The 26,794-nt window shown below is 41.7% G+C and overlaps 1 long non-coding RNA gene across 1 annotated transcript; it reads left to right on the forward strand.

Moving 5' to 3' along the window:
* The first annotated feature begins 2,550 nt into the window (after positions 1–2,550).
* Positions 2,551–25,941, forward strand: LOC120999894. Its single transcript, XR_005778676.1, has 4 exons — positions 2,551–2,664; positions 5,209–5,217; positions 8,675–8,686; positions 25,931–25,941. It is a non-coding gene; the product is annotated as an uncharacterized LOC120999894 (long non-coding RNA).
* Positions 25,942–26,794: the final 853 nt, after the last annotated feature.

Genomic DNA, 26,794 nt, shown 5'->3' on the forward strand with positions numbered 1-26,794 from the left:
TATGACATATTTTCAGTTGTTTCACACTTGTTTGTTACGTATATAATTCCACATGTGTTAATTCATAGTTTTGATGCCTTCATAGTCATGAAAATAAAGAAAACTCTTTGAATGAGAAGGTGTGTCCAAACTTTTGGTCTGTACTGTATATATATATATATATATATATATATATGAAAAAAATGTCTGCACTCTCAAACACTTTATTCACCCCTGTAGTCGCACTGTTTTCAGCTCATTTACAGAGTCTCTTTTCAATCTATGAGCTAAAATGTTGCGACTAGTGTTGAATGAACTTGTGTTTCAAGTTCGGCGTACGAGGTTCAGGTTATCTAAGAATTCCGTTATGGATTCCGCTACCACGGACGATAAGGGTTCATTCACACGTCCGCAACTGTTTTGCGGTCCGCAAATTGCGTATCCGCAAACAACGGACACTGGCAATGTGCGTTCCGCATTTTGCAGACTGCACATGACCGGCACTATGGTAGAAATGTCTATTCTTGTCCGTGGCTGCGGACAAGAATAGGACATGCTCTATTTTTTTGTGTGGCCGCGGAACAGAAGCGCGGATGCGGACAGCACATGGTGGTGCTGTACGCATCTTTTGCCATTTTGCCATTCAAAATGTAAGCAAGTCAAGTAAAGAACACAAGGTTACCCAGTGCAACAAGGTGATGTTTTGAGTGAACAAGGAAAAGGAGATATCCTCCTGAAATGTCACATGATGAGGTGCTGTATTAAAATGTCTCTCTGTTCTTCTAAAAATTATTGTAGACCATTAAATTTAAGAAGACAATTTGACTGGCGTCTTCTACTTTTTTTAATTTATTTTTTTACCTTAAGTGGATGTCTCGCTAGGACAACCTCTTTCCATATGCCCCGTTATGGCATATGGATATCGTAAAGAAGGGCCTCTTGACAAAACATTGAGTGGGTCTTTCTCAGGAGGACGAGTCTGTCCATTTATTACATTAATTCATGCAGCTTTTAATGCAGCATTTCCAGATGGTAACCACTAGCATCCCTTGGTTGACAAAGGGTTTCTGAATCCAGACCAGTTTTGATCAGCAGATCAATATGACCCTCAACAATATTCAAAAATGTACTGTAACATTCTTATGGGTTTCTTTTGGGCTAATGTATGGCACAATTTCACTAGTTTTGAATGTGCTGAATAGTGTAACTTGATGCTATTAGGCACTGAGGAATAATATTTCAATATTTCTGTTTTGGATTTGTTAAAAAAAAAACGGATATGGATCTTTTTCATTTTCTTTTTTGTCGGATATGTGAAAATTCCAGGTAAATGGGCATGGCACAAAACACAGAGCACTGGCAGACGAGCAGAATAGGAACCCATGAAAACAAAGAACCTGTTCTCAGCTGGAAAGAAGTGCTTGGAACCGGTTGACACTTGGTAAATGCTCCATAACCTAGGCGCACCTTCTGCAGCCTGTGCGCCTGGCTGAAAAACTAGACCTGCCACTGGCTGGTGTCATTTTTCCCAACATTTACGCCTGTTTCTAGGTGTAAATGTTGATAAATTCGTAGGGGCCAAAGTCCTGGCCTTGGCCTGGCCCTCGGCACACCTTCTACAATTCTATGTGTCGAAAGCGGTGCAATAACACCCGTGTGTCAAAATGTTGTCACACTGCATTTAAAAAGTTGCAAAAAGGGGTTTTGCAAAAACTGGCGTAAAAATTTTCAGAAATGATGCCCACAGACTTCAGAAATTGACTAGAATAGGAACCCAGACATACAAAGCGGACGCTAGACGACAGTGTTCAAGACATCTCGGTGGAAGGAAGCACAAGATGCTCCTTCTGTTGCATCAGGACGCCATTCAATAACAGCCATTACTGAACAGAACTCAGAGTATGTAGAATGCATAGACAGAGGGTACAAACAGACACAGGGTGCAAACAGACATCAGACGGACAAAAACAAGACATGTTGCTAGATATGAAAGAAAGACGTGACATTAATGCACAACCAGGGCAGGTCATAGCACTCAAGAGACATCCACCAAACTGATACAGAAATTAGGACTATATAGCAGACTTTACAAACTGATTGGGGCGTGTTTACATTTGCGTTATAAATTCCATTATAGAGTCCGTTATAACAGAAATATAAAGGAATATGACGGAATTTTTGTACCGAATGTAAAAAGGAACCCTTCAAGGTATTCTATTTTTTGACAGACATTCCGTCCTAAAATTCCGTTATAACTCTGTTATAACAAAACCCTATAAAAGAATTTATAACGCGAATGCGAACCCGCCTTTAGTCAAACAGATGCAGACACACACAGTAAGGGAAAGATTAACCCTCACAATACCAAATTGAAGAGGGGGGCAAGCACATTGGTACAATTCACACCACAAGTAACCGGAACCAGTATACACTTTGGCAACATAAACTACCATAGACACAACGACACAAATGCAAACCCACAAACAACCAACACTGGCGCAGACGTTAAAGTGATATAAGTGAAAGGCCATTATAACAAAGAAACATAACATTATAAACATTTAATAGTCAGTATATCTGTAAATAATAAATCAAGGAACTGGACTTACTGTAGATTTCTTGAAAACGTTTCACTCATTCTTCCAACGAGCTTTCTCAATTCTGAGTGACTGTACAAGAATTCTTGTACAGTCACTCAGAATTGAGAAAGCTCGTTGGAAGAACGAGTGAAACGTTTTCAAGAAATCTACAGTAAGTCTAGTTGCCTTGATTTATTCTTTACAGATATACCATGACCTGGATAAATGAGAACCTTCACAGACATTTAATAGTCAGGAACAATTAAGGTCATTGTAATAAAGGAATAATAACTCATCTTGACGCATATTTTAGATAATAAAAAGTAACGTTTCCCAATTTAGTTTAAATCATTTTCCTGAAGAGGATGTGATACAGCACAGCGCAGATAACCTAACCACAGCAGCAGGTGGAAAATGAAGCACATTTCATCAGCATGCTACCATTCCCGAGAAGAATCTGTCCACAAGTCTTTAAATAATCAAAAGTGGGTTTACGTCAGGCTTGTAAAATAGCAGAAAATAATACACAGTGGCCACAGAGCACAGCACCCTAACGGGGGAACTTCTGCTGTGTCATCTTTCCACTACAAACCTCATTTTTGTCCTCGCTGAGGCTGAAACATGCTCTGGAAGAAATCCTGTTCATCCTCATGGGAACCATAATGCACATGTGATCCCCAAGCAGGAAATTGGAGGAGTATAATTACACTTTTGTTATATATAGGCAGTGACAAATTGAAAACATCTCAAAAAAAGACTTTTTCCAGCCACAGACTATCACTTTCCTTTGAATTTTTCCAATGGATCAGACAAAGTCATATTGTCTTTTGGCCTCACGAAAACCTTCTGTACTTTCACGAATATTTATGATACATATATACAGTATCTTATGTGAAGCTCAAGTTTACTCCAACATGTTGCATTAGGCGCACATTTAAATAGTTTTTTAGTGTCTCAATTTTTTGATCATGATGCAGGTCAATAATTTAGCAGAACACCAAACTCAAATATCTCTTAGAAGGTCTTTCATCAAGGTGAGATCTCTTCTTACCTGCATTTTTGGACAATGATGGACGGTGATGACAATTATGCAGGTTGTTACTGTTTAAAGTCCCTGGTCAATAGCAGTTTAATACAGAGGAGTGTGCATGGAGCCATGTAGTGGCTTAAATACGTGTTTATGAGCTGGTGGGAGTTCAGAGATAAGGACTATACAGAGCCGTCAGATGACGGCTCAAAGTGAAATTGAAAGTAAGATAACACAGATAGGCCAACATTTTTAATAAAGACTATTCGAAAAAATTATTTTAAACGAGTAAAGTGCAGTTGTAAAAATTGCCATCAAGGTTGTTCGTAGCCTGTAAGTTCACTGTGCAATATTCCCAATTCGGCCACCCTTTACAACACACTAATTTCTGTTTCTTTTTTAAGTTGCTCTACCTTTTGTGGAACATGGTTGTTCTCTTCCTCTCAGGAGTTTTGCACTCATCCTCTGCATAGAGTGATGAAGGATCCTGATAGAAGGCCTCTCACTACACAGGCCCATGCATCTCCTCCCACCTTAGGCTAGACTCTCTGGCTGATGCAATCAGACAACTCTAGACAGTGCCTGACTCTGAGGAGGAAGCAGCTTTCTTCTACTGAGTTGGGCACAATAACTAAGCTGCACCACCTATATACAGCTCTTAGGATCCTACTCAAAGCATAGATATTACAATAACCCTTTTAGGAGTGAATTAACTCTTAGGGCCTTTGCAATGGTCTTTAATGAGAAGGAGTTTTCCGTTATCTTGGCAGGCTGACTTGGTAGGAGAGTTCATGGAGCTCAAGGTACTCTGCTCCAATGAAGGATCACTTGAGACAATTTTTCAGTTTTTATGCAGACTGTATGTGTTGTGTACATTGCATGGTTGCGCCAAGACAAGTTGGGATACATGAGAGACAGTGGAATGGTGGCCAATTTGACTCCAGAGGTACAGATTGTTTCTTCCACAAGGTGACTGGTGCACCTACATGCTAGGCATATTGGCGTAGCAAACTGTGGTAGAGAGTAGCCTCTCAGAGACCCATGGTGGCATGATAAGATAGGCTGCAGAACCTATAGTCACTTTGACGCTGCCCAACTTGGTAGGAATGTTTGTGGAGGTCAAGGTGCCCTTGCCTGGTGAAGTGGTCTATTTGGCTGTAGCATTTTGTTTTATAATAAATCTGTTCAACTGCATGCTCAGGAGCCACTCTTACATACTGTCTTAATGAGGTCCCTGGGACTTTGTAATTGACTTTAGTCAAACCTGAATTACCCACTGTTTTATAATCAATAGGATTCAAATATGGATGTAAAGTCATGGAAACATTGGGTCAAGAATGACTCTAAATGGAGCCTCCGTCAAAAATAAATGGTTCCTATTATTGACCTGATTCTTCCGATGCATCGAACCCTAAAAAGTAATAAGCCATTGGGACACTGAGTTTAGGCCTGATAGGGTCACAGTACATTTTTGTATGAGGAAAAGACTTCATAAGTGGATTATTGCAGTCACAAAGTATTTACACATATATTCCAGCCAAGAAAGAACGTATTGAAAACCATGTATTTTTAAGATAGAAAGAGCGTCTGTTACTGCTGTTAAGTGCCGTGCTCGGAGACAAGGGGAATCAAGTCCTGGCTCCCATCTCATTATTTCTAAATATTTTGGAGATTGGATTCAGATATTTTTATATCATTTTGTTATATTTTCACAGAGGAAATCCCAAGTCCTGTAAAAGCAATTTGTGCTAATGCTGAAGACAGCCAGGAATTTGAGAAAGTGAGCTTAATGTTTCACTGGTCAGCTTTACGAAGCCTTTGGAGAAATCCTTAAGCACATTTTCATGGATTGTCTACCAATGAAAGTTGGCTACTACACAGGGAAGGTGCCAAGATCTGTCCAAGACCATATGGAGCCAGCGCCTTTGCAATCTACTCCATGAAAACTAAACCTCCTTTAGTGAGGTCTAAATTTGAGCGAGTTTACACCTACAGTTCTGTGTTATTTTGTAATATGGCGGCTTTTACAACCAACTCTTAGACTCCCAAGTGGATTCACTGTAAAGTCATTATGTTCTGCCAGCAAGATGAATAAGAGTGTCAGGAGGACAAATTCTGGAATGAATTACATCCACCTTTCTCTTACATCCACCATTTATTACTGCAATGGGAAATAAATATACACCCAATGTCCTGCCATCAATTTTAAACATTTGATGAGAAATTTGGTCGTGTTTGTCACTAGATGTATACTTTAATGACTTATCCATAGGAAATCTTATCAATATATATTGGTCTGTATGTATTGGGAGACTGATCATGCGAACAATATAGCTTCTTTAACAAGAAAACATTCCCATAGTACACTGTGTGAGTCATTACAGCACAGCCCTATCTGCTATGATGTTCATCAAGGAGAGTGGCGCTGAGTCTGTCAAAACTCTGAAGGTGTTATGGTGTGCCCTTTGAAGTCGCAGAGTTGAGCGGACACCTGGAAGTTCGGATTCGACGGGTTCGGCCGAACTTCACAAAAAAGTCAAGAAGCGGCGGTGGAGGAGGAGGATGTAGTCAACACTGGTTTTTGTTTTTTATTTTATTTTATAATATTATTTTTTTTTTTGTGGAAATTTGGGAAGACCCCAAAACATTGGGAAATATAAAAAATAAAACTAAGAGAAAGTACGCTGGAGTATAACAATGGCTGGGTAAGGCCGGTATACATGTCTATTCTGCACAAGGTACGGACAAGTCCTGTGGGATCCATGCCTGGTTTATTTTAATGAACGTGAGCTTGTCCACATTGGCTGTGGACAGGCGGCTGCGCTTGTCTGTGATAACGCCCCCTGCTGTGCTAAACACACGTTTATATAATACACTGGCTGCAGGTCAGGCCAGCACCTCCAAGGTGTAAAGGGCAAGCTCAGGCCATGTGCCCAATTTGGAGACCCAGAAGTTGAGGGGGGCAGACCCATCATTCAGTACGTGTAGGCGTGTGCACACATGCTGCTCCACCATGTTGCTGAAATGCTGCCTCCTGCTAAGACGTTCCATATCAGCTGGTGGTGCTGGTTGTTGTGGCGTGCTGACAAAGCTTTATCCACATTTCGGCCATGCTAACCCTGCCTTCTGAGGTGCTGGCGGTGCCCCAGCTGCGTTGGCGACCTCTTCCACCTCCTCAGCCTTCACCTTGTGCTTCCACTGAGCCCCCGCTGTCAGGTGGGAATGCCATCAGCAGCGCGTCTACCAGCGTGCGCTTGTAGTCGCGCATCTTCCGATCAGTAACAGACATTTTTTCTAAATTTAGTTCGCTGTCAGCAATGCAGAGCAGGGTTTTTTTACCGGCAAAAATGGGTTAATGTCAACCATCAATGTAACAGACGAATTTTAGAAATTTAGGTCCCTGTCACCTTTGCAGAGCAGGAGTTTATTCACGACAAAACTGGGTTCATGTCACCCACCAATGGAACAGACAATTTTACAAAATTTAGGCCCCTGTCACCTATGCAGAGCAGGGGTTTGTATACGGCAAAAATGGTAAAATGTCACCTGAGAATGTAACAGACGATTTTTAGAAATTTCGGTCCCTGTTACCTATGCAGAGCAGGGGTTTATTCACGGCAAAAATGGTAACATGTCACCCAAGAATGTAACAGACGCTTTTGCACCCTGCTCCCTCTTTTGCTATGCTGGTGGCTCTGTGCCTCCAAACTGCACACTCACATGACCTTGATTCCATGTGGGGTCTAGTACCTCATCATCCTCCACATCATCTTCCACCCATTCTTCACCCCTGCCCTTCTTGTCGGTCTGCAGACTGCAGTAAGTCGCAGCAGTTGGCACCTGTGTTTCGTCATCATCAGAGACGTGCTGCGATGGTCCTCCCATGTCCTTATCCTGAAACATAAGTGGTTGGGCATCAGTGCACTCAATCTCTTCCACTTCTGGGGCAGGGCTATGTGGATGGCCCACGGAAACCCTGCCAGCAGAGTCATCAAAAAGCATAAGAGACTGCTGCATGACTTGGGGCTCAGACTGCTTGCCTGATTTGCAAGGGGGTGAGTTGAAAGACAGATGGCCATGGCCTGTAGGTGCCAACTCTGATCTTTCAGCAGGAGACGGGGTGGGAGACAATGTGAAGGAACTGGAGGCACTGTCAGCCACCCAATCTACTATCGCCTGTACTTGTTCTGGCCTCACCATTCGTAGAGCCGCATTCGGCCCTACCAAGTAACGCTGAAGGTTCTGTCGCCTACTCGCACCTGAGGAAGGTGTTTCACTTGTGCGTGTAGCTTGCACTGATCGACCACATCCTCTCCCTGCAACAGGAGCTCCACCAACACCAGCAGCACCACGACCACTTCCCTTATTTAACGCTCTCCTCATTCTTTGCGTTCACCCACGAAACTAACAGATGGTTTATGTCAGGCGACAATGTAACCGCCAATAGTCAACAATTAAGTTCACTGACAGTAAGGCTGTGCCGGTGTCATAAAGAGAAAAAATTTCTTGAGGTCACACAACAGTGTGACAGTTGAATTTAATACAAATACTTCACTGTCAAAAAAAATTTGAATTTGTCGAACAGCTATGTAACAGCGGTATTTACTGGTTTTATTTGACTGACAGGAACGCAGCTTAGGCCACAAATGTACTTTCTAGCTACAAATATTTGAATTTTTCAACAAAAAATGTAACTACAGTATTTGGTGGTTTTATTGGACTGTCAGGAATGTAGCACAGGGCAAAAAGGTACTTTATTGCCCAAAAAAAAGTAGTTTTTTAACCCCAAATGAAACTGATGGATTTAACTGAGATTATATTTTACTCTCACAAATGAAGCACAGGTTTTTTTTTACATAAAAAATGGTGGATATGTCACCCCTACAATGGAACAGATGGATTTGCTGATTTTATGTGCCTGCCTGTCACATGTGTAGGTCTCAGAGATACTTTACACCCTAAAATGGGAATTTGAAGCCCAAAAATGTAACAGCAATATTTAATGGTTTTATTTGACTGACAGCAACGCAGCGTAGGCAGCAAATGTACAGTACTTTCTAGCAACAAAAATTAGAATTTTTCAACAAAGAATGTAACTGCAGTATTTGGAGGTTTTATTGGACTGTCAGGAATGCAGCACAGAGCAAACAGGTACTTTATTGCCCAAAAAAAAAAGTAGTTTTTTTTTAACCCTAAATGAAACAGATGGATTTAACTGAGATTATTTTTCACTCTCACAAATGAAGCACAGGTTTTTTTTACATAAAAAATGGTGGATATGTCACCCCTACAATGGAACAGATGGATTTTCTGATTTTATGTGCCTGCCTGTCACATGTGTAGGTCTCAGAGATACTTTACACCCTAAAATGGGAATTTGAAGCCCAAAAATGTAACAGCAATATTTAATGGTTTTATTTGACTGACAGCAACGCAGCGTAGGCAGCAAATGTACAGTACTTTCTAGCAACAAAAATTAGAATTTTTCAACAAAGAATGTAACGGCAGTATTTGGTGGTTTTATTGGACTGTCAGGAATGTAGCACAGGGCAAAAAGGTACTTTATTGCCCAAAAAAAAGTTGTTGTTTTTTTAACCCTAAATGAAACAGATGGATTTAAATGAGATTATATTTTACGCTCACAAATGAAACACAGGGGTTTGTTTACATAAAAAATGGTGGATATGTCAGCCCTACAATGGAACAGATGGATTTGCTGAATTTATGTGCCTGCCTGTCACATGTGCAGTGCAGGCTTCAGAGGTACTTTACACCCAAAAATTTAAATATGTCACCCCACAATGGAGCAGATGGATTTAACTGATTATATTTCACTGTCAGAAATGCAGCACAGGGGTACTTTGCAGAAAAAAGGGGATATGTTACCCCCTGGGTCCCTGAACTCACAGTCGGTATTATTTTCCCTTCCCTGGCACATATGCAGTGCAGGTGCACTTTAAAAATGGGTATATGTCGGCCACTGAACTACAAGAACAGGATTAAATGATTGTCCCTGGCACATATGCAGTGCTGGTGCACTGCTGTTGCTCAAAATGGCCGCTGACGCCCAAATAACTAACAGACAGATTAAAACTTTTTTTTCAGTCTCACTGGGCTCAGGGCAAGGTACAAAAATGTTGCATTGCACCGCCAAACAAAAACGCTGTAGATCGCAGACTTCACACCAAGTGCAGATATCAGAGTCTTTCCTAATCTCTCCCTCACAGCAGCAGCATCCTATCCCTACAACTAGTAAGAGCAGAGTGACGTGCGGCACTACGTGACTCCAACTTATATAGAGGCTGGGTCACATGCTGCACTTGGCCAATCACAGCCATGCCATTAGTAGGCATGGCTGTGATGGCTTCTAAGGGCACACGAGTTAAACGCTTGTTGATTGGCTGCCCTGCAGCCTTTCAACAAGTGCCATTAAATTGGCAAACACCGAACTCGAACCCGAACTTGTTCGGGTTCGGGTCCGGGTACAAAAAACCCTAAATTCGGTACAAACCCGAACTTTACAGTTCGGGTTCGCTCAACCCTAGTCAGCAACCTTCTCGTTACACATCCACCTAATAATATAGATGTTCTCTGAAAATTCAAGGTGCAGTTAGTTTTTCCTGCATCAGAAGACTGTACAGAGTCTGGTGTAAAGAAAACACTTTCTAATTTGCAAATGATGACAACAAGCTGTATGTGGATACTGAACAAGCAGGGAATGCAGTGAGATTTCAGCTCTGAAGCCTTCAGAATTGTGGATGTAGCTCTGGACTATAATACAGGCTGTTACTCAGGATTAGTACCAGGCCCGGAAGGACCTATCAGGCATATTCTTGGTGGGCTGCTGTAGTAGATAGATAAGTACTTCTGTTATACTTGTTGCCTCTGATAATGACTGTCTCTTCTGTAACCATACACTTGTTGCTCTTGCAGTTGCCTCTTGTAAGAAGCTTGTTACACCACGTGAGACCAGTAAATATTTCTGTTACAAGTCCCAATCCTAGAGTGGGGGCCACACATACCACTCAAGAGCCAAAAATAGCCTCCACAAAGCCTGACCCCTTACATATTCATAGCACTGCTAATAGAGTGAATGATCTTGTTTGATTGACCACCAAATTTGGACAGTGTCAATGCCTATGGAAGATACTGGCATTGTCCAAGTCACCAACCCAGCAGTGAATCTATCTATAAAGAAGATCCATATTCAAGAGTAAGAAGTTATTCTAATATAAGTAGACTGTTTGCATGGTAAAGGTCGTAGATTCCAACAATTTCCATCATTCAAGTATAGGCCCCACTATGCACCCCCTTTCTTCTAGGGTCTTCCACTTAACCTAAATGTTTATGGGTCTGTTCTGCTGAGTGGTCTCGGATCTGAATTAATTTGTGCTGCTTGGGGATGGCTGCAATAATGAGGGGCCAAATATATATTGTCAAAAAACTCTGCAGTTGAGAAATCATCATAACAGCATGGACCAGATGTAGGAGAAATACAGGATGTAATTCAGGATTAGTACAGGATAAGTAATGTATGTACACAGTGACTCTACCAGCAGAATAGTGAGTGCAGCTCTGGAGTATAATACAGGATGCAATTCAGGATCAGTACAGGATAAGTAATGTAATGTATGTACACAGTGACTCCACCAGCAGAACAGTGAGTGCAGCTCTGGAGTATACTGTAGTACAGGATGTCATTCAGTATCAGTACAGGATAAGTAATGTAAGGTATGTACACAGTGACTCCACCAGCAGAATAGTGAGTGCAGCTCTGGGGTATAATACAGGATGTAACTCAGGATCTGTACAGACTAAGTAATGTAATGTATGTGCACAGTGACTCCACTAGCAGAATATTAAGTGCAGCTCTGACATATAATATAGGCTGTAACTCAGGATCAGTACAAGACGACTAATATATCATGCACTTCTCAACATTGAAATTCAAGACATCTAAAAAAAATTCAGCATTGAGTATAGGCACCACATGCAGAAATACACTTACACACCTTGGCATGCAATGAGGTTATAAATAGTAGTCTGAGGTATGTTCTGTTACACTGAATGCACTTGGGCAAGCAAATCATCAAGATCCGCTGCTGGCAGCTCTCTTTGCAGTTGCCGACCAGTGATGTTCCAGATGTGCTTGATGGTAGACAAGTCCACAGATGCTGCAGGCTATGGTATCATGGTTAGGCCACACAGGCTGCTCACAGTAGCATGAGCAACTTGTGGCCTGGTATTGTCCTGTTGAAAAAGGCTCATGGGACACTATAGAGAAATGACCATATCACTGATTCCACGACCAAATCAATGTAATGCCAAGCTGAAATGAAGACTAGAGGAGTCAGGCTACCATACATTATGCCACCCCACATCATAATCCAGGGAGTTGGACTAGTGTGATGTTTCCTTGAGAATGCTTCTACATGGCATTGCCTTCAATCTCCGGCTTTCATTTTGTCCAAGACAAATGCAGAACTTATTGCTAAAGAGGATAGACCTCTATTCCAGCCTCCTCTGTTGTCTTGCTGTTCACCATCAGAGCCTTTGAATATGGTGACAGGAGGTCAGTGGAACATTTGTAGTTGGACATCTGGCTTGTAGCCCAATGTCGTGCAAACTCCTTCTGATAGTTTGTGTAGACACTGTTTGCCGCCCTAGGCTTGGGATCGGACTTGCAGCATAGAAGTTGGTAACTACAGTCGTGGCCAAAAGTTTTGAGAATGACACAAATATTAGTTTTCACAAAGTTTGCTGCTAAACTGCTTTTAGATCTTTGTTTCAGTTGTCTCTGTGATGTAGTGAAATATAATTACACGCACTTCATACGTTTCAAAGGCTTTTATCGACAATTACATGACATTTATGCAAAGAGTCAGTATTTGCAGTGTTGGCCCTTTTTCAGGACCTCTGCAATTCGACTGGGCATGCTCTCAATCAACTTCTGGGCCAATTCCTGACTGGTAGCAACCCATTGTTTCATAATCACTTCTTGGAGTTTGTCAGAATTAGTGGGTTTTTGTTTGTCCACCCGCCTCTTGAGGATTGACCACAAGTTCTCAATGGGATTAAGATCTGGGGAGTTTCCAGGCCATGGACCCAAAATGTCAACGTTTTGGTCCCCGAGCCACTTAGTTATCACTTTTGCCTTATGGCACGGTGCTCCATCGTGCTGGAAAAAGCATTGTTCTTCACCAAACTGTTGTTGGATTGTTGGAAGAAGTTGCTGTTGGAGGGTGTTTTGGTACCATTCTTTATTCATGGCTGTGTTTTGGGGCAAAATTGTGAGTGAGCTCACTCCCTTGGATGAGAAGCAACCCCACAAATGAATGGTCTCAGGATGCTTTACTGTTGGCATGACACAGGACTGATGGTAGCGCTCACCTTTTCTTCTCTGGACAAGCCTTTTTCCAGATGCCCCAAACAATCGGAAAGAGGCTTCATCGGAGAATATGACTTTGCCCCAGTCCTCAGCAGTCCATTCACCATACTTTCTGCAGAAGATCAATCTGTCCCTGATGTTTTTTTTTGAGAGAAGTGGCTTCTTTGCTGGCCTTCTTGACACCAGGCCATCTTCCAAAAGTCTCCGCCTCACTGTGCATGCAGATGCGCTCACACCTGCCTGCTGCCATTCCTGAGCAAGCTCTGCACTGGTGGCACTCCGATCCCGCAGCTGAATCCTCTTTAGGAGACGATCCTGGCGCTTGCTGGACTTTCTTGGACGCCCTGAAGCCTTCTTAACAAGAATTGAACCTCTTTCCTTGAAGTTCTTGATGATCCCATAAATTGTTGATTGAGGTGCAATCTTAGTAGCCACAATATCCTTGCCTGTGAAGCCATTTTTATGCAGCACAATGATGGCTGCACGCGTTTCTTTGCAGGTCACCATGGTTAACAATGGAAGAACAATGATTTCAAGCATCACCCTCCTTTTAACATGTCAAGTCTGCCATTTTAACCCAATCAGCCTGACATAATGATCTCCAGCCTTGTGCTCGTCAACATTCTCACCTGAGTTAACAAGAAGATTACTGAAATGATCTCAGCAGGTCCTTTAATAACAGCAATAAAATGCAGTGGAAAGGTTTTTTTTGGATTAAGTTAATTTTCATGACAAAGAAGGACTATGCAATTCATCTGATCACTCTTCATAACATTCTGGAGTATATGCAAATTGCTATTATAAAAACTTAAGCAGCAACTTTTCCAATTTCCAATATTTATCTAATTCTCAAAACTTTTGGCCACGACTGTACACTCTATTCTTCTGATCCATCCATGCACAAGTTTACCTCTGTGCACCTGTGCTGTCCCAGCATTTATCTCTTCCATTTAAGATCAATGGCTGTATTTCTGTTATCATATCATTACCATGTTATGTAATGCTGCCACCCTGTAGTCATTCTTGTTATAGGTTTCCCGAATGTATTTTGTAAATCCCATTTGCCCTTTGCTCTCTGTCCACTCCTTACCTTTCGGTGACATCATATCATGTTTGTTCTGGTCTTATGTCTTTCTTTTCTGCAGCAGACTCAGAGCTGGTGAGAGCATTAGTTTTGACCTCTAATATCCTCTAATATCCTCTAATGTCCTCTATATGTCCTTGCTCAAGGTAAACTCAAAGCATCTCCATTGTATCCTCCTCACTGGATTTTCACATACAACTGTTACCACGACCTAGGGATATTAGTGAGTTCAGCTGTCTACCATTGCTGGTACATAGATTACCACTCACAACCAGTGAGAGACTTCTCTAACGTACATCTGTGGCAGAATAGTCAAAACGAAGCCTAAATCTACAGTCTTTGCATGTCTGCATGCAGTCTGCACGCAAGCTTAGAGCTGTCTGCCATCTTACATGCACGTGGCTTCATAAGCACAGTGTTTAAGCTGAAATACTTTCTTAAAGAGACAGTACCACTTAAACAGGAATAACATGTCCACAAGAGGTGGATTTCTCAGTCACTGAACATATGGAAACTCACCCTGCTCCCAAAAACTCAGACATACAGGAAGCAGAGTCCAACGCCTATGTCCGCTATCAGCGACTGTCTGCAAAGTACATCACCTTTCTGAATGATTCCGATTTTGATGATGCTTCAGAAGAGTTGAGAGAGAGAAAGAATCTTCTCCAAGAGAAGGATGGCTTAGTATAAGAGACTAAGAGTAAGGCAGAACTTCGCATCGCACACTTGCTAGAAGTGAGATCCCATCGTTCAACTTCAACCAAATATATTTTTTTATCTTCCAAAACCTCTCGTTCCGGAAGGTTGGCATTACATGACAAGCTTATAGAGATCCGGGTAGAAGCAGAGGAAGCCAGTGTTAGAAGTTAGTTTGCTAAGAAGGAGGCAGAAATGGCAAAGAAGAAAGCAGAAATGAAGGCAGAGGCAGAAGCCCAACTAAAAATTCTCCAACAGAAAAGGAAGAAGCAGCTACCTTAGCTAAACTGAAGGTCTTCGAGCAAGGCACTGACCTAGACTTCAACCCAGGAGAAGTGAAAAACCCAGCCGAACGCAATTTTTTGTTGGGCTTCTGCCTCCATTTCTGCTTTCTTCTTTGCCATTGCTGCCTCCTTCTTAGCAAAGGAACTTCTAACATCCACCAAACACAAGGGCATTTCTAGCGTCGAGCTAGCTGATCCTCTTGGAGACTAAACCACAGCTTAATCCTTATGCCACATCGTTCTGTCCTGATCAATCTAAACCTTACGTGCAAGAGCCACTACATGCCTCAGAGACACCACAATGCAATCCAGCAACAAGGAATGGGAGATCAGACATGTCAGACTTTGCCAGATACATAATGCGCAGGGAGCTGATAAGCATTAGTCTCTTAAAGTATGATGACCATGCTGAAAACTACAGAGCCTGGAAATCGACATTTAAAGCAGTAATCAGCGATCTTAACCTCACTGCCAAGGAAGAACTTGACTTGCTTGTCAACTGGTTAGGCCCAGAATCTGCAGAACACGTAAAGCCATTAAGAGCAGTTCATGCAGGCCACTCAGAGGAAGGTCTCGCTGCAGCATGGGAGAGACTTGAACAGACCTATGGCAGTTCTGAAGCTATAGAAAGCACCTTATTCAAGAGACGTCAAGCCTTCCCAAGGATAACTAGCAAGGACAATCGCAAGCTCCAAGATCTGAGCGACCTACTAAAAGAATTTGAATTGGCACCTCTGCCAGGACTGAGTTACCTTGATACTGCCCATGGTTTCAATCTAGTTGTGTCGAAACTATCACACGGCATGCAAGAAAAATGGGCAGATCAGGGCTACAGATACAAGAGAGAACACAATGTGTCTTTTCTCTCTTTTTCTTATTTTTCCAGATTCATAAGTGACCAAGCTCGGAAGAAGAATGATTCCAGCTTTGACTTCACAGAATCCACTCTACCTGCTTCATCCTCATGCTCAAGGTATGACAACACAACAAGTAAACGTAGAGACTTAAGGGGAACAGTATCCATTAGGAAAACAAACGTCCCACTTATTGCAACCTCCACTACTAGGAAGGACACCCCCGTCCTTAAAGAAAGGGACCCTAATTGCATGTGCCCTATCCATAAAAGACCTCATCCTTTAAAAGAATGTTGTGGGCTCAAAACAAAGACTTTGCAAGAACGCAGAGAGACACTCAAAGAGCTTGAAGTGTGTTACAAGTGTTGTGCTTCGTCAAATCATATGGCAAAAGACTGTAAAGCTATCATCAGGTGTGCAGAATGCAGCAGTGACAAGCATGTTACATCAATGCATCCTACTTTGCCTCCAGACAATTCAACCAACGCGGTCACACTTCATGGCGGGGAGCCACCAGCTCAAGAGCTAACTACAACGACTGTCTCCTCTTCCTGTATAGAAATATGTGGCAAGGAGACTAGTTCCAAGTGCTGTGCAAAAGTGTGTTTGGTCAACGTCTACCCAGAAGGGCAATCTGAAAAGGCCACCAGAATGTATGCCATTATAGATGAACAAAGCAAAAGGTCTCTGGCAAAACCTAAATTCTTTGAGATCTTTGGCATAACCCCTAAACACTTGTTCTTGTCATGTAGAGACTTATAGCAGAAGAGCCACTGGATACCTTATCTCCTCCATTAAAGGGAACGTTCATATACCCTTGTCAACGTTAATCGAATGCGACCAGATACCTGGTAAAAGAGATTAAATTCCTACTCCAGAAGCTGCATACCATCATTCCCACCTGAAACATCTAGCTAGTGAGATTCCTCCTATGGACATGAATGCTGACATCCTACTCTTGCTCGGGAAAGACACGGCATTTTTGGACACCGTATTCAGTATTAGGAATAACAAATCGCGACTCACTCCCTTACAGCCATTTCTTACTGGCCAAAACAATAGTTCTAGATGAGGTAGTTAGCACGGAGATGGAAATTACCACAAGCGACTGCTGCAATTTCATAAAAATAGGGTTCCAAACTCTGGACAGGTCTCATTTATGTCACAACTAGGAAGGACACTCATAAGGTCGAATCCCTTTTATTTCCACCTTTTCTGAATGCAGTAACTCTATTGGTAAAATCATCAACAAAGACAGGCCCATCCTTAGAAGTAACCTTAGACATGTTCCAGAATTGAGTCCCCTTCTTAATTCCCAACGTCCTCTCAACCTTACAGATAAACTAGTTAAAACAGACGTTGGTTCTACCATATCCAGTATACAGACTTACTTTGGCAGAATAAAATTAGATTGTTTTCCCAGCTGAGTCAATTGTTCCCTGATGCTAAAAGGGGAAACTTTTACTCATCCACTTTTTGGTGATGTACACCACATCTGGCATTTCCTCACTTGTGTCTGCGTTATTTACTGATCTGTCCATGCAATGTTATTTATGTAGGTGATAATAAAGAGAAAACAACCGCACACTCAAGGGTTATATGCAAAATAAAGTTATTTTTATTGTATTTTTTGACAAATCCTCCAAAAGAGAAAAAAGGAACAATTGGCACTAATTAGATTGTTCATAGGTTTTGGAACCGCGCTGCTGGGAGCTATGTATTCCGGTCACAGGTGGATGATACAAGGGTGTCAGCCCCTCTCCTCGACAACCAAAGGATATGGTCCTCCCAGACCTCCTCCTCTACAGGGTTTAAGGGGATAGGCAAGATAGTGAAGCACCCTTGAGAATGTTGTTCTAAAAGGTTTTATTCTACTTACAACAGGTCAGTAGACAAAAGGCATAAAAATACAAGATGATCGTCACGTTCCTGCCCGACCCGGGTTTCGCTACCTCGCTTCTTCAAGGGCGATGACTGAGCATGCTCACAAACGAGCTCTATAAATAGCCCAGCCCTCTCATTATTATTCAAGCGGGTGTGGTTCCCATCCGTATAGGACATTTTCAAAATAACAGTTTTACAACATATAACATAAAATCACACTGATGCAATCATTTTTAAAAATACAAACATAAGAATATAAAATTATACACGGGAGTGGATTGTTACTCCCTATTGCCAATTTGTGTAAAGGCCCTTTCGGGTTACCGCTGTTCTCAATAGTCAATATATACATTCAGCCTCTTAATAAGAATCTATCCCCCACTTAATCCTCTCTTGTCCTAGGTGTATCCCAACTCAATTTATTATAGTAGTTCTATCATCATATACATTCCATCCACTCCTCGGATATTATACCGGTATTCTCCACCTACTCCCGGAGCGTCATTCAGCTAATTTCCACTCCTCCTGGAACATCCCTCCACAGGACGCCATCCGATTCTGGGACGTCACACAGGTAATCTCCGCCCACTCTTGGAACGTCACTCAGGAGGGCGCCACCCACTCCGGTAGCGTCATTCAGGTGTTCTCGACCCCGCCTCCACCCCTGACGTTCCCATCACAAGGCATCATTATCCAATGGAGCAGCCAGGTAACCTGACGTCATCCAAAGGTCCTTAGGAGGCCAGGTAGAGAACAGCCGAACGTCGCCACCGGTGGGTCATTTTACAGTAAGCATGGTTTAAGGTCAAATTCAATGTTAAGCCCTCTGGGTTGTAGGGTTCCTAGCTGGTAAATCCACTCCACTTCCTTTCTATTGATTTGTGCCAGCGAGTCCCCCCCACGCCAGTGTGGCTTAACAGTTTCAACTCCAGCGAATTTTAACCCTTGTGGGTTTTTTCCATGTGATAGTTTAAAGTGTGCTGATACGCTATGGGTCATTAAGCCTTTTTTGATGTTCCGTAGATGCTAACTTTCAGCTTCCTAATTGTCCGTCCCACGTACTGGAGCCCACAAGGGCATTCCAGTACGTAGATGATGCCCTCATTTTCGCACGAACAATTATTCTTTATACGGAATTCAGCCCCATTCTTTTTAGACACTATCTGTTTAATATTCACCTGTCGGTCTCTGGAGTTCCGATTTTTACAGCCTGCACAAAAGCCACACCAGGTAAATTTTCCTTCTTTTTTCTCCTTCACATTAACTGGGGGTATGGCACTACGTACGAGTTTCTCTCTAATGTTGGTCGCTTTTTTAAAAATAAAAGAGGGATTTGCAGGTATTATTTTTCCTATTGTAGGATCGTTTTTTAAAACTCCCCAGTTCTTTTTCACCATTTTCTTAATGTGACATGGAGCAAAATTTGGTCACAAATGAAAATCTGTAGTCCCTATTTTCTTTTACCACTATTCTTTTTGTATGTTCCTTTTTTCCTTTTGTTTCCATCTCTACTTTCTGTATGCATTCATCTAAATTGGCCTCATCATATCCTCTCTCCACAAACCTATTTTTTAACACCCCACATTGCGTTCTGTATTCACCCACCTCTGTACAATTACGGGCCATCCTCTTGAACTGTCCTTTCGGAATGTTCCTGAGCCATGGGCCGTAATGACAGCTCTTCATATCAATAAAGGAGTTCACGTCTGTTTCTTTAAAATAGGAGCTAGTAAGGAAACGCCCATTTTCAACCCGAATGCATAGGTCAAGAAAATTAACGCTTGTGTTGCTGGTTTCGCTCACACGCTGTGCCATGGGGACCACCGTGTTTACCTCTTCTTCAACCTACTGGTAAGCCTCCTCTGCCGGCACTGGGGCTGCTGCCCTCATTTACTGCTTGACAACTTCATTATGTGATACCCCTAGCCACCACCACGCTATTATATTTGTAATATTCTCCACCATGCCCTACCATATATTTGCCTGCAACGTGCTCCACCACATAGCTTCCAACATATTGTCTCTTATGTATTGCCAACATACAACTTTTTTGTAGACTTTAAGACACCCTCAACCACCATGTTCCAACATATTATTTCCAACATAAGGTTTACTACAGCTTACCACCATGCCTCAGTATATAATTGTTAGCATGTTATCTATTAAATATCAACTTTACCATTATGTGCTCTCTAGACTCCTTTTGCCCCTTATATTGGAACCAATACAATATAACCGCTCCACCTAGGACTCTAGCTTTGGACATCTATTGCAGCTCTAACATTGGCCACAGCCTTATCACCTTTTATACAGGTCACACCTGTTGTCGTATCTCCCCCCGATTTTCCCTCTGATACATTAGTATTTATTACCCTTCTTTATAATGGATTCATTTACCTTATCTCCAACCCCCTTCCCTTATCACTAATGTGTTCTTCTTTTCTATTAGTGACTCTTGTGACCGAGGTCCGTCTGTGACCGAAACGTCAAGAAAAACAGTCACAATCTAATTATTGGCAATTGTTCCTTTTTTCTCTTTTGGAGGATTTGTCAAAAAATAAAATAAAAATAACTTTATTTTGCATATAACCCTTGAGTGTGCGGTGGTTCTCTCTTTATTATTTATGTTTGGATCATATCCACTCCACCGAAGCACCTCATTACTTGGACATTGAGTGCAGCCCAAAATTATATACCATGTATGTAGGGGAGATTGCCTTGAAGGTGCTCCTCAATCAACATTGGTACACTATTTGGCAGAAGAGGAAGAATTTACCGATGCCAAAACATTTTTTTTTAAATGGATGATAGAGAAAAAGATTCAGAATCATTGATCATATCCCACCCCTTAGAAGGAGAGGAGACAGGGAAATACTCATAAAGAAAATAGAGCTACAGTGAATATCTAAAGTCAAAACGCTCAAACCCTATAGGTTAAATATTCATTTGAGTTTGGGAGGTTATAACTAAAAGAGTGTCGCTTGCTCACAGTTACCTTGGGCTTCTTGGTTCCTCATTGGTCTCTGGTGAGAGTTTCTTTCCCTAGGTTGTTTCTCTTCAATTCCAGGAAGAAAACTGATTTAGCAACATGTTCATCAAGGATTGACCTGAATATGGGCTTAGTTATGTATCCACAATTCATTTTTATTTTTTGTAATTTATGTTCTTTTTGTGCTCATTTTTATTATGCGCTTTGTAGTTCTCTGTCTTTTGTGTACATATAGACTCCAGATGGCACCAACTTACCAATACGTACCATTAATACTCTTTATTTTATACTTCTTATACTTGCTCTCACAGCAATGCTATATTGAGGTGTGTGCCATTTACATATAGTAATTCCCTGTATGGTTGTACTTCTGGGATCGATACACGTTTGTGCTAGTTATGCCTTATTGGACCATGTCAGTCCTGGACCAAGTCTCCCTTATAGTGCCTAACTGGGTGGTTTGGGACACTGTATAGGGCTCCACATTCACCCCCTTGCCTTGGTTAGGGGTCCCTGTCCTATTGACAGTGGGCGGCGACTTCTTCAAAGGGTGTACGGGTCCCCCTTCTCATATCTGATGCTACTGGCATGTGTGACCATACATCAAATTCTCTTGACATATATTCTTATCTTTAGTGAGCAATTTACCTCAGACTTCATCCACCTGTAAGGTAATATTGTCACGCCCGTGTGTGGGAGGGAGACACCACACCAGACGAAGAAGGAGAGGGAACAAGGAACAAGGCCTGAAAGCAAGGGAAGAAAGAAGGACACCTCCTAGTCAAATCCCTAGTCACAGTCCTGACTGGCTATCAGTATGAACAGACCCCAAAGGTAGGTGAGTTCATACGCAGGAGTACCTAGAGTCCTAACTCACCCTAAAAGACCCTGGCAATAGTGACAGGACTGAGACTACCTGTTCCTCCAGAAAGGAGGGACAACCAGGAGTCTTCCTCAGGCCTACACTTAGGCCTAACTTTCCAGTAGCTAAAGCAGCAACAGGAACTCAGCTGAGAACCAAACACCAGCAGACCAAAGATACCACTGAAGCTATAAACCGCACAGCATTGTGGGAGACGCAACTATAAATAACAAAAGTTAAATAATAACAATAGCAACACCTGGAGGTTAGAAGTGTGGATAGTACCAGAAACAACACAGATGTCTACTGATCCACAAAGAAACCTGTCAGATCAAAGCCTGTGTTGCCAGTCTCACAGATCTTCTGTCACCCACTGTCGCGAAGACGTCCGTATGTCTCGGTACGTCCTTGACAGGTATGTTTTTTTACTACAAAGAAAAAATGTGGGGGGTTCAGTCACACTTCAGGCATGCCAGGCACACTCTGCTTTTAACCCCGTCCGGTGCCGTGACAGCTTTCATCGGATCCAGGGATGCAAGTACCAACATGCATGCTGAGCCCACTATATACTTCTCCTGGAGCCAAATGGCTACTGGTAGGCGCTGTAAAAGCAGACTCAGTTTTATACTGACTTTAAAACCAGCCTCCAGGGCAGACTAACTGGTCAGGTGTGCATGACTGCATGGAGATCGCCACGCCTCCAATATATACTACAAAGAAAAAATGTGGGGGGTTCAGTCAGCACAACCCTGTATGCAGGTGCACATCGCTATGGCGAAATACACATACAAACGCAAAAACACAAATGCAATAGCACTCTGCAACCAGCACTCTGCCCTGCCTCTATGCTGGATGTTGAATGAGGCATTGGTGTACATTTTGGCCAAAGCGTATGTAATGTTTTTTTACTAGTGATGTTCACACTGCACAGTTTTTGAACCGTGGTTAATCACACATCTTGTGAATAATGAAAAGCGTGTCCTAAAAGCCTATTTTATTATGTGGTTGCTGTTACTTTATGAGGTGCTTTGGGAGAATTGTGCCCCTTTTTTCACATATAGGATGTTTTAAACATTGTCACCTTTACCTTTTCACAGTGGCAAAGGGTTATATCATATTTATTATATTTATATTATATTTATTTCATATTGTTATGGCTGAACCCCACTTTACCAATATTTCAGTATTGTGTGTAATTTATTAAGTGATTCATTAATATTACTAAACTAACTTTCACTATTGTAGAGGAGAAGCCATGTGGTCCCACCAGTCAAATCTGAAACAGCAAGATAAAGGCAGAATCCAGAGGCAAAACAAAAATCACAAAAACAGATTAAAAAAACATCCTGCATGATCTAATAAATGAATATGCAGGTGTGCATGGTTACATTTATAAAATAAAAATCACAGAAAATATTGCACTGATACAATAGATGCGAACATTATATATGGACTAAGCCATCAATCTGATATGATAAAATCTGATACTCTCAGCCAATATATTTTCAGAAAAACATCTGTGCCTGCCTACCAGCGCCAAGGTGATCTCAGTCAGGCAGGTCCTACTCTAAACCTATCTATGCTGTTGTGTACCTACATTCAGGAGAGCAGACCCTTCACATATAGTGCGCTGCTCCTTGTCACCTCTGTGTGCATCCAGCAACCAATGAGAGGAGGAGCACACAACTATATGTACCACCCTAATCAAGGTGGCCTGTGGAATAGGTGGGGCAAAAGTGCACAAAAATGCTATTCCCAAGATAAAACAGAAGCGCATTCACACTTGAAGGTGCCACTCCTTCAAGTATACACTACGGACTAAACATATCCTGAATGTAGATGCCCAACAGTATAGATAGGTTTAGAGTAGGTCCTGCCTCCCGGAGACCACCTTGGCGCTGGTAGGCGGGCACCGTTGTGTTTTGATCAAAATAAATCATATCAGAGTGAGGTCTTAGTCCATATATAATGTTTGCATCTATTGTGTTATTGCATTATTTTCTGTGATTTTTCTTTCAGAATCTAGAGGCAAAGTCAGAGTCACAACACACGTAAAGTAGCTCACATACAGTGAACCTTACCAATCTGTCTTGGAGGAGAACATACTGCGGACAAGAGAAGGCAGTCAAAGGGGATGAAATGAGTAACTTGAGTCTGCATCTGAACAACCTCCTGTAGGTCTATTATGGACCTACTGTACAGTGCCAAACAACACCCAACCAGCTTCTCTGGTTTGTTTTCCAGGAGTTGACACTTCATTACCTGGCAAAATATTTGTCTTCTAAATGTAAAAGGATATATAAATATTATATATGACCCCTAAAATAAGGCCATAAAATACAACTGACATCCTTTAGGACTAGGTTCTAAGGGAGTCAGTCGTGTTCCCCACTGAGTTTTTTTTACCTCCCATTATCCATCCCAACTAAACATATCATGACCTGGTTTCCTTGACACATCGCGAAGGCCACCGTATCTTTCATACTTACCATAAGGATATATGTGTTTAATCAGGACCTTGACAGGTGAAGACTGTGGAGAGAGGACAGTTTGTTCTCCCAAGTTGTTCAGTCTTGGAGACCTGTATTTACTTTGGAAGGGAATGAATAACATTGTACTGAAAAAGGAAATTAAAAAAGCAGGGTTATAATTTACAGTAGAGAGTGGAACAGATTGAAGTTTTTTTTTTTTTAGTTTTTTTTTATTCCCTCTTCTGTTGCCTTGGTTCCAAACTTCCATACGTGCCACAGCTGCAACAGAACAGCACTTTTCTTACTTCTGGCAAAAACAAGAGAGCTGCCTTTGCCAGGTCCAGTTTGGCTGCCAAGAACTGAACTACTCGAAGGCGACATGGCTTAGAAAATGAGTGCCAACAGAAATCAGAAATAGCTATAGCGTTCAGTTCGAGACATAGGTTTCAACATTGCTTCCCTGATGGACATCGACATCTCCACGGTCTTGCAGTTTTGAGGAATCTGTGGCTGTTTTCTTCACTATGAGATGTCTCCCATTAGCGAGCTCCGAGAAGCCAAGTCACATACTACCATGATTGCTCAATTGGTCAAATTAGGTTTTTCACTTAGGTATTAAAATTGCTTGTGCCGCAAGTCCACAGTTGAGCTGCGATGATAGAGATGTATAGTCAAGACCTGCTCAACTCATCATCTCGGGAAAACCAAGTAGCACAAGGTTTGTTGAAGCGGAATCAAGAAATTAGGTTATTAAAGAAATATTGAGGCAGATTTTCTGATACTGGGGCACATTTATTATTGTATTTGTACCTGTTATGTGACATTTTTCTCGATCTTAAATTCAAGATTTCACAGCAAACATTTAGACACATTTATCAATGTTCATTACTTGATTTTGGCACAAATTTCTTTTGCCAATATAAGCCACCTCAGAGCTAGTCTGAAAGGGAAAACTGACAAAACATTGCTGCATATATTTCTGATGCACCAAATTTATAAACAGCTGTGCGCCAGGGGGGACTGTGTCAGGATGGAACTTTTTGAAGTCAGTTTTGAGTTTCTGCTGGAAAAACCTACGTCAAATTTATCGAAAGTCACATGTTGCGTGATAAATTTGGCGCATCCTTAAGCCTAACATTTTTGCCTAGAAATGCTACTCCAGTTTTCTTACAACACCTCCTTCTTGAGTGATTTTATGACTTTTTTTTTTAGATTCTTTAAAAATAAGTACAATGATAAATCTGACATTAACATAAAGGTGGAGATTTATCAAAGCCCAGCATTTTACACCGGAGGATGCACCTTATTTATGACGAGACACAGGCTACATCATAAAATATGCTGCCAGTCCATCTGCCAGAATACAATCTACTGTAGCTCTGAGCTGTTGTAGATTTCTGTCTTCAAATTCTAGGAACAAATGAAGATGAATACCATGCCTCCCTTTCAGAAAGTGTCAGCACAGAAACAGAATAGCTGCATGTGACATTTAAAAAGTCACAGACATGAATTTTGAGACTTTTTATACCAGAAAAAAGGCACTGGGAAATAAGCACAGAGATAAACCTCCCCGTACTGTATCTATACATGCTCACCTTCCCCACACATATTTTTCTAAAGTGGTGAGAGCGGTGTAAAACAGCAAATATTAGCAAAAGTTTGGTGCAAAATGGCACTTGCACAGGAGTAGAACTTTAATACATGACCCCCTAAGACACTTTAGAACTAAACTAGATGTGACAAATTTGCCACATTGAGTCATGCTGGATGCTAAATTAGCCACATCTACATATTTTTCTAGCTTGGTTGACGCATTGTAGACCCCTTTTCGAGCCAAAATCTGGATGCAATGTGACACCTTTTAAGCCACTCACTATCACACTGAGCAACATCTCTTTCCCTCTAAGTAATCCCCATTTTCTAGAGAGGTGCAGAAAGTGTCTAAAACACACAGCATTAGTAATTTTGTTCTAATTCTAGTAAATTCATTGACTATACAGTTGCAAGAAAAAGTATGTGAACCCTTTGGCATGATATGGATTTCTGCACAAATTGGTCACAAAATGTGATCTGATCTTCATCTAAGTCACAACAATAGACAATCACAGTCTGCTTAAACTAATGACACACAAAGAATTAAAAGTTACCATGTTTTTATTGAACACACCATGTAAACATTCACAGTGCAGGTGGAAAAAGTATGTGAACCCCTAGACTTATGACATCTCCAAGAGCTAATTGGAGTGAGGTGTCAGCCAACTGGAGTCCAATCAATGAGATGAGATTGGAGGTGTTGGTTACAGCTGCCCTGCCCTATAAAAAACACACACCAGTTCTGGGTTTGCTTTTCACAAGAAGCATTGCCTGATGTGAATGATGCCTCGCACAAAAGAGCTCTCAAAAGACCTACGATTAAAAATTGTTGACTTGCATAAAGCTGGAAAGGGTTATAAAAGTATCTCCAAAAGCCTTGCTGTTCATCAGTCCACGGTAAGACAAATTGTCTATAAATGGAGAAAGTTCAGCACTGCTGCTACTCTTACTAGGAGTGGCCGTCCTGTAAAGATGACTGCAAGAGCACAGCGCAGACTGCTCAATGAGGTGAAGAAGAATCCTAGAGTGTCAGCTAAAGACTTACAAAAGTCTCTGGCATATGCTAACATCCCTGTTAGTGAATCTACGATACGTAAAACACTA

Source organism: Bufo bufo, chromosome 4, assembly GCF_905171765.1.
Source record: "Bufo bufo chromosome 4, aBufBuf1.1, whole genome shotgun sequence".
NCBI classification, from domain to species: Eukaryota; Metazoa; Chordata; class Amphibia; order Anura; family Bufonidae; genus Bufo; species Bufo bufo.